Below are 8,487 nucleotides of genomic sequence, written 5' to 3'. Positions count from 1 at the left end.
GTAAGTACTTAAAAGAAGTCATTTATTTTCCCTAATCTCTTTCATTCTTCATGTGATCCAGTTTGTGATTATCTCCCATTTCTGTTCTCATTCATTGTATTTATAATTATTTTTTAAAAGTATTTTTATTTCTTTCCAGAATTCTAGCATATTAACATATACTTCTGCCTGACTTTCAGCTGCTATAATTTTCTCAGTTGTGTCTATGCTAAGCAAAACTATATTTCACGTTCTATTGTATTAAGAGAGTTTGCAAACATTGTTCCTGTACACATCTTTTCTAGTGTGATAGTTCACTAGTGCAGTCTTTGGAAACCCTGACAGTCAGCAGACAGCTTCCAAGGTCAAGAATCATAGAGAGGAAGTTCTTCTATGATAGCAGAATTCCCAAACTCCCTGACCACCATAGATAGATAAAACAAAGTGACATCAATAACCATAGTTTCTCTATTTTCTGGTAACAGTGACAATTCAGGGGTCTTCTAGTTTATAATGTGAAGTGCTGGAGAAAATTAGGTTTCTTCACTGTTGGTAGCACTGGTTCCACCTAAAGCATTCCCTTCCTCTCATGAGGATTTGAAGGATCCTAGTCAGTTTTACTTCAAACTTTTTGCCTTAGCTGCTCACTCCCGTTGGTCATGTCATTAATACTGGTGATCTTTCATTTCTCTATCAAATCCCAGAGAAAATTCCAGAATTGAGAAAAAAAAGGTTGTTTGCTATTGTCAAAACTAATATTACAGTACCAAGTTTAGAATTTGGACTAGAACTGATAAAGCTAATAAAACCTGTCTGTTCTTCTGGTTCTGCCCTACAGCCTGCTTTTATGTTCTTCTGCTAACATTGAGGTTAAGGTATTAAATTAGACTAATTTCTTGCAGTTGACAAGGTTGCATCACAATTAGAACGAACTTAGCCAAGCAGGAAATGCTACCCTAGGCAGCTGTTGGCAAAGACAAGGTCAGTGAAACAGAGAACAGAGAGGAAATTCATATGAACAACATTAAAATTAAATGGTGATAAGATGTCTGAATTGTCTAGAATGAAGGCTTTGTGATCTTTTAACAGCACTTTCTAAAGGTCACCACTAGAGATATAATTAAGTGTAGCTAATGCGAGTGCAAGTAGTCAGGTTGTAAAATCAAAAAAAGCTGATTGTGACTGGAAGAAATTTGTTTGGGAGTTTTTTTGGTCAATGTCAGTTCTATTATATTTTGAGAATTGAGAACAGATATTTTTAAGAGGTATTTCAGCGGTACCAATTACAAAAAAAGCAGACTTTGCTACTATTATTAGAAGAGGTCATTTGCTTGACTCTCTGGAATAGCCAGACATGGTGGACTTTTCTCTAGGGCTGATTCAGAAGAGGTGGGAATGGAACACCAGCTCTCTTGCTGTAGGTAGTATGGCACTTATTTTCCTCTAGTTCAAGAATACACTACTGTTTTAGTTTAATGACAATCACCTTGTGATGTACCCCAATAATGAAACCACTTCAAAATCATCATCTTTGTTTCCAGGGTGATTATTTGCTCCTTAATTATGTGACCTGTTACTAAAGTGCTTTATTGGCATTACACATTCCATTGTGCTTACCTAAAAGGCTGTCCAATTTATTAACAGTGTTAATGGAAAAAAGATTCCTAAGTAATTGCAAAATGTTCTTAACTATTTTATCTTAGTGATGTTTAGTGTAGCATTTACCCTGGTATTTTGTGAAGCTACTTCAATGTTGTTTTTGATAATGATATAGCTAGAAAGTAGATCTATTACTTTATTTTTTAAATGAGATTGAAAATATTCGTGTATTTTGAGTCTTTTGCATCATCTGCTCTGCTTGACCTTCATTTGAAAAAGGACATCACCTCTCTGGAGAATTTTGTTATTTCTACAGCATGCCACGAGATGTCAGTGTTTCAGAATATTACTTTGGTCACAATCTGCTATTGAAAGCCCCATTCTGTGTTCTGTATTGTTTAAGGTTTAATAGCTGCAGTAATTTTTGATATTTTTGGATTAATAATATAAACTGATGGAATCACTCCCAACTAGAAATGGAACACAAATAATTAAAAAAAAAAAAAAGAGAGAGAAACATAGACATGTCCCCCTGAAACCACATTTTTATTCCTTTCTTAAAAAATGGTACCTTGAGCAAATCTTTGTGGGTTTGGTCTGTAGTGGGTACTTAATCACTCCTGGAGTTTTGACTTATTGGGTTTTCTGAATTAGAAACGGCACTACAGTTCCTGGGTTTAGTGAGAACCAGTAGCTAAGTCAAGCCCAGGTCTGATACTGCATAGCTTGAGAAAGAAAAGACTGATAATCTGGAGGTTTAAAGCTGGGGAATTCACTTCCTTAAATTGAAAAATCATAGTAGTTAGCAGCACAATGCTGCAACTGTCTGAATGTAAAAGTTTTATGTCAGTGGGGGCAGGGGAGAGGGAGTGAAAGGGCAGTGGGTGAACAGGTGGCAATATAATCTTTCTAAGGTCCCAGTTAAAATTCAAATACATATCTTTTGCAGCAAAGTGGTATTAAGTATTTTTCCCTCAGGCTTTAGTAACCTCTCTGCAGCTCTAAATTAGCTTCCTGAAGGTGAAAATACACAATGAAATGTTCCATTTTGAGAGTAATTTCTCAGGTAGGTATACTACTAATAAGTAGATAAAGCTGTCACACAAGCTGCAGTAAAGAATTGGGAACATTGACTCTAAGATACGCTATTATTAGACCCGAGGCACATTTTTTTTAAAGGGAATATGAAATTCTTATTGTCCTCTAGCAAGTGGAGTACATAAAAACAAATTAGTATATATTGTATATGATATACATGGAATGCATCATACAGTATTTATGGAAAAAATAATGAAAAATCAGACAATATTGCCAAGCATGATTCAAATGTGAGCCTGATAAACCAAAAACATTAAAAGCAATTTACATTTCATATTCTGGAAATAAAAGAAGTATATTCAGTTAGAGCTAGCTCTGGTAGCATCACCAAGGCAAAGACACATTGGTTTTTTAGTAGAGGTTATGTTTTTAATGTCCATCATTTGGTGTATATTCTCTCTCACTGCTAAAAAAGGCAAAACCATTTTCAAAAAAGAAAAGAAAAAAAGAAAAATTTTTCTTTCTGGTAATGATGTAAGGACTCCAGGTCATGAGTCTAATGCCCTATTTTTTTGCACCATTTAGTCTTACGAAATAACAACTACTGTCTTCTGCAGAAAGATTCTCATTTGCAGTTCTTCCTTAACACTATGTTTCCTCAGCATAGATTTTTTTTTTTTATAGCAGAACAGTGCTTGCCCAAAGTGCACATGTGCTCACCCAGTCACTGGCCTACAGCAAGTGGGGTGCGTTCACTTGGTGCTCACCAGAGTCTCACCTGCATTTTCTACATGCATCTCCTGGCTTTTGAGTCCATAATTTCACTTCCTTCCTTCTGAAATGGTAAGTCAATTGTGAATACACAGGGAAGGAAAAGGAATAATGAAAATATAACTTCTTCTATGTGCACATACTCTAATTTCAAAATACCTGCTTATTTTATGCATCTGTCTCTTCAAGTAACTGTTGTCAGCAAAAAAATACTTCAAATTACCCTCTCTATATATTTCTTTATAAAAAAAAAATCACTAACTAAGATGTCCTGAAAGGCAACAGAATTTATCTATATTCCACTGTCGCAGAAAAGGAAACTGTAATAAGTAGTTCAGCAGACTCTGAAGCATCCAAAAATGCTGTGGTGATTGTTAATCAGTTTGGTTTATCTGCAGAAGTGTGCTTCAGCTTAGAAAGGAATATATGAATAATTCACCTTATCTGCTGCTTACTGCTATCTGCTGTTGATCTAACATGCAAAAGGAAATCGAGCTGAGATAGCCACTGTTGTTTGGATTTGTACCAAATATTTTCTTATTCAACCGCTATTAAAAAAGATTTTGATGTGCCTAAGTTTATTCTCCAGAGCAAGTTTCCTACTTCCACTGCTCACTAACAGCTGAGGGTTTTCATGCTCCGTGTTTTCAGCTATAATAGTCAATACAACTTAGTACAAAATTGTAATGTCATGGATGGCTGTACAATTTCACTGTTTCAATCAGCAACAGGAAGCTATTGAACTCGAGGAAAAACATGACTTTCACAAAGGCTCTGCTAATATTACAACAGGAGAGTAATAAGGAAACAAGTAATTTCAACATGCACCACTGACTTACACTTACACGAACAAACATACAGATACATCTACGTACCTTTAAAACACTATGCATTTCCTGTACTGGAATGGTTCTTTCAAGGATTTTGGATAATTTGTATCAGGTGCCTCTTGATTTGCTTGGAATTGTTTACTATAGAAGAAAAAAAATTGAAATACCTGAAAATAAGCAGAATTACTTATTTTTTCTTTTTTTTTTTCTTTCTTTGTTTTCCCTTTTTTTTTTTTCTTTTTTCCCTGTATTGATATGATTGGATTCCCTGTGGCACAAAAGGGTTGTTCTTCAAACATACAATTTCCTGTGGAGCCCTAAGCAATCAGTGTTCAGTGAACTGCTTCTGCCCTAAAGCTCAGAGGGAGAAGTTACTTAGGCTTGAAACAGTCTTACATTGTTGGCATCTTTTCGAGGAGCATCATGTACAGTAAGAGCCCTCATGTGACCTCTGTGGTATCTGTGAAACATCAATACGTCATAGCTGCATGTCCTGGGGCTGTAAAGTGTCACTGGTGTGCACTGGGTCCTCATCTCGGACACAGCTTACATGCATTTGGAAATTTTGAAGAATGGCCCTTAACCTGAAGTGCTGTACTCCAATGTGCTATTTTGAGAATGTTTTCTAATAAACAAATAACACTCTTCACCTAGAGACATTAGGCTGTAGATGTTCTGCTAAGTAGAGCAGCTGAAAGAAAGTCTGTGACTTACAAATTAAGTGTTAACATTGAATATTCATGATAGCAAACCTTAATGGGTCCTTCCCAGGAGATCTGCTCGCTGAACCTCAGCACTTAGGCTGTGACCCTGACTTGCTTCAGCTTAATGATAGTCTACAGAAACAGCACAGGCTCAAAAGCAGGACTTAAAGAATTTTTTCAACTTTATCCCCACGCTAGGTTATTTGTAGCTTCCATCTGCTGCCTTCACTCGTCCATGTGGAGGCAAAGCTGTGACCATATTCCATGCAGGAATTCAAAGTGTCCTGTCCTGCCCCTACTGTGCTATCATTACTACTGTAATGGTCAAGCTATAAATATATATAAAATGTGTTTGCAATCTTGTTATATTTCAATAATTTTTCCCTTCCCTAAAATCTTTGATAATTGTCCTGCAATATCTATTCCTGATGTGAAGTACCTTTATCTTTGGTTTTGAGACTGACATTCACAATCACCCATTTCTGAAAAGTACAGAGAGTATCAGTTCCTTCTACAAGGCATTGCAAACTGCACCTTGCCACTCAGACTAGATGATTCAAATCAAGATCAGGCCACTAGCCCTGCCTCTACATCCTAAATGATAACAGTTAAACACTTTCCTGTGTTGGCTGAAAATAGGAAAAATATTGAAAAACACCCTAAGCAAATGCTAGTATCCCTGAATTTTGGCTTATTGTGTCTCTCCTTCATTTAAGAGCCAATCTACCTATTTCTTTTAGTTTTGCCAGGCAAAGCTGAGATCCTCATTATTATATCCTCAATTTGGTTCTCCTTGCCTTTGCACTGTGAAGTGTAAAAAATACTTTACAAGAAATCTTTTTTCATATTTTTCCCATAGAGTGGGTGAATGTAGGGAGTAGAAGCAAACCTCCCTGGCATATTTAGCGACAATCCAAATTAAGAAATGCATATAATGAAAGTTCAGTACTCTCAAATATATAATAGTTTTAAACAATAAATTAAATCTGGTATCTTTCTCAGCTTTCAGTGAGCTTGCAAAGTACTCCTGTTACCAGGGTTCATTACCATATAAAACCTTTCATTATAAGTAAGTTTAAGAACCTACCATCCTTTCCATCACAACTCTGCAAAGTTTTAAAACTCAGCTATAAAATTTCAGAAATAGACAAGCTGGTTCACAAGGTCACAGATAGCAAGCATCCTTTTTCTATATTTTTAGGGAAAATAATTTATGCACTTTTAAAAGCACCAAGGTTGGCCTTTCTGCTGCTGAAATCTGTTTTTAATGCTGACACAGAGTTACAGCTTAGAGTGATGTGGAATGAAAATGCAGACCACAGTGAGAACAAGAAGAAAGATAGTCTATTCTTTTGAAATAGGAACTCATATTCCCAACCTATTACTCTAGTTAGTGGGTTTGTCGCTGCTGTTGTTAATTGAGGCCAATATTGTGAGGATTATTAAACGCTTTGGGAGCAGAAGCTATAAGTACTTTTGACAAATATTTGACATCGTAAATTGGATTCTCTCTATACAAAAGAAGAATTGCACTTATTTTTTTGTTGTAGTAAAACTACTTTTAGAATCATAGAATCATCAATGTTGGAAAACACTTAAAGATCATCCAGTCCAACTGTCCACCCAGCATTACCCCTTTAACCTCTGAACTACTAAATCATATCACCCAATACTAGATCCAGATGCCTCTTGAACAGCTCCAGGTATGGTGACTCCACCACCTCCCTGGGCAACCTATTCCTATACCTGACCACTCTAACGATGAAAATTTTTTTCTAATATCTATACTGAAATTTCCCTGTCTCAGTTTAAGGTCATTTCCTCTTATCTTCTCACTGCAGGCATAGCAGAAGGGATTGTCCCTACCTCACTACAACCTCCTTTCAGGTAGTTGTAGAGAGGGACGAGTTCCCACCTGAGCATCCTCTTGTCTAGGACAAACAAACCCAGCTCCCTCAGCCATTCCTTATAAGAAGTTTTCTAGACCCTTCATGAGCCTGTTACCCTTTTCTGAACAGCTGATTTCTATCACTCTTTATTGAGTATGAGCTTGATAATATACCTGGAAGATATAACTGAGAATCTAACTGATGTTTTACCATTGATGTCAATAGACGTTCATCAGCTTAGAAGTGTGCAACATGAAAAAACAAAGAATCACAGAATCAAAGAATAGGAAGGGACCCACGAGGATCACCAAGTCCAGCTTCTGGACCCACACAGGACTATCCCCAAGAATCACACCATGTGCCTGAGAGTACCATCCAAACGCTTATTGAACTCTGTCACCTTGGTGCTGTGACCACTTCCCTGGGGAGCTGTTCCAGCATCCAATCATCCTCTGGGTGAAGAACCTTTTTCTGACATCCAACCTGAACCCCCTCTGACACAGCTTTAGGTCGTTCCCTCAGGTCAACACTGTGTGTTTCAGCATCCATAGACAATGGGTTTCTTCATTCATCTTGGTGAAGCTGCCCTATTTACACTAGGAAGCTTCTGGACTCAAGCTATAGCCTAGTCAGGATACTGTGCATAAATGATGCACAGTATCAGTTTTCCATACAGATGTTCTCAAAAAAGCCTCCAAAGTAGGTCACTGGCCTTTTTAAAATAACCTTGTAATATTGCTTTATCATTTAACTGCAGTAATTCCTAGAAAGCTCCAACATACTTTACCTCTCCAAATGGACAAGGGTACACTACAGGCTGTGGGAAACTGCAGTGTACTAATCATGTAGACTAGGATGGAGGGAGGTAGTGAAGACAGCAGTCACGTCAGATAGCATTAATAAACACTTAGGAGAGTTGAGCTTTGAAGTCAGCTTTGAAGGAGCTGGCTATTGATCAGGCAAATCAGTGAAGGGATTAAGGAAGGGGCAGCATGAAGCTCAGGTGCTGTATCTCCTCAATGCCAGTGTACTTAACTCTAGTAAATAATTGCATGATGTCTCACAATCCATATGTTTTACCATGAAAAGCTGTGATCAGATACACTTTGTTTAATCTTTTTAAATAGCTGTCAGTCAGAAAACAAAACTCGTTTGGATTAGTAAATAATCTTTTCAAAGTCATGTTGAAGATTACTGTAAGAAGGGTTATTCTTTTCTTTCAATAAGGCAAGCATTCACATCCTGTTTGGATGTTGAACCCAAATACAGAAGACACTTACTCCTCCCTTTTATCCTGCAGTAGTAATGATTGAACTCCCTCATTTGTAATTTAACAGTGCTCTGTGTAGTGTGTTCAAAGTAACATTGATGTAAAAGTTTTTAACACTCAAATAAGCATCTTTCAACTGAATGGAGTGTTTACACTGAGTTAATTTCTTCATCAACTTACCATTACTATGACTAAACCACCAGGAAAATTAAGACACCAGTTAATAATTTTTTCGAGACTGCACAAGTGGCATTTAAAGCGAACAATCTTTACTTCCTTTAATTTTTAACATAACTTGAAAAATTGGCTTGTCACCTCTCAAACAACTGAAAAACAGAGTAACAACAGTAAATGATAATGAAACAGCGGTAAGATTGTGCATGAACTGCCCAAACCAAGATAATGTA

At 36.8% G+C, this 8,487-nt stretch overlaps 1 long non-coding RNA gene across 1 annotated transcript; it reads right to left on the bottom strand.

Annotated features, from left to right (window-relative positions):
• Positions 1-3,030: 3,030 nt before the first annotated feature.
• LOC113945061 lies at positions 3,031-4,362 on the bottom strand. Its single transcript, XR_003526931.1, has 3 exons — positions 4,263-4,362; positions 3,395-3,451; positions 3,031-3,082 (listed from the first exon to the last, which is right to left on the bottom strand). It is a non-coding gene; the product is annotated as an uncharacterized LOC113945061 (long non-coding RNA).
• Between the last annotated feature and the right edge of the window lie 4,125 nt (positions 4,363-8,487).

The sequence above is a fragment of the Corapipo altera genome, unplaced genomic scaffold, assembly GCF_003945725.1.
Source record: "Corapipo altera isolate COAL_440 unplaced genomic scaffold, ASM394572v1 49, whole genome shotgun sequence".
NCBI lineage: Eukaryota > Metazoa > Chordata > Aves > Passeriformes > Pipridae > Corapipo > Corapipo altera.
The sequence above is the reverse complement of the archived record's forward strand: the minus strand, read 5'-3'. Positions and strand labels throughout refer to the sequence as shown.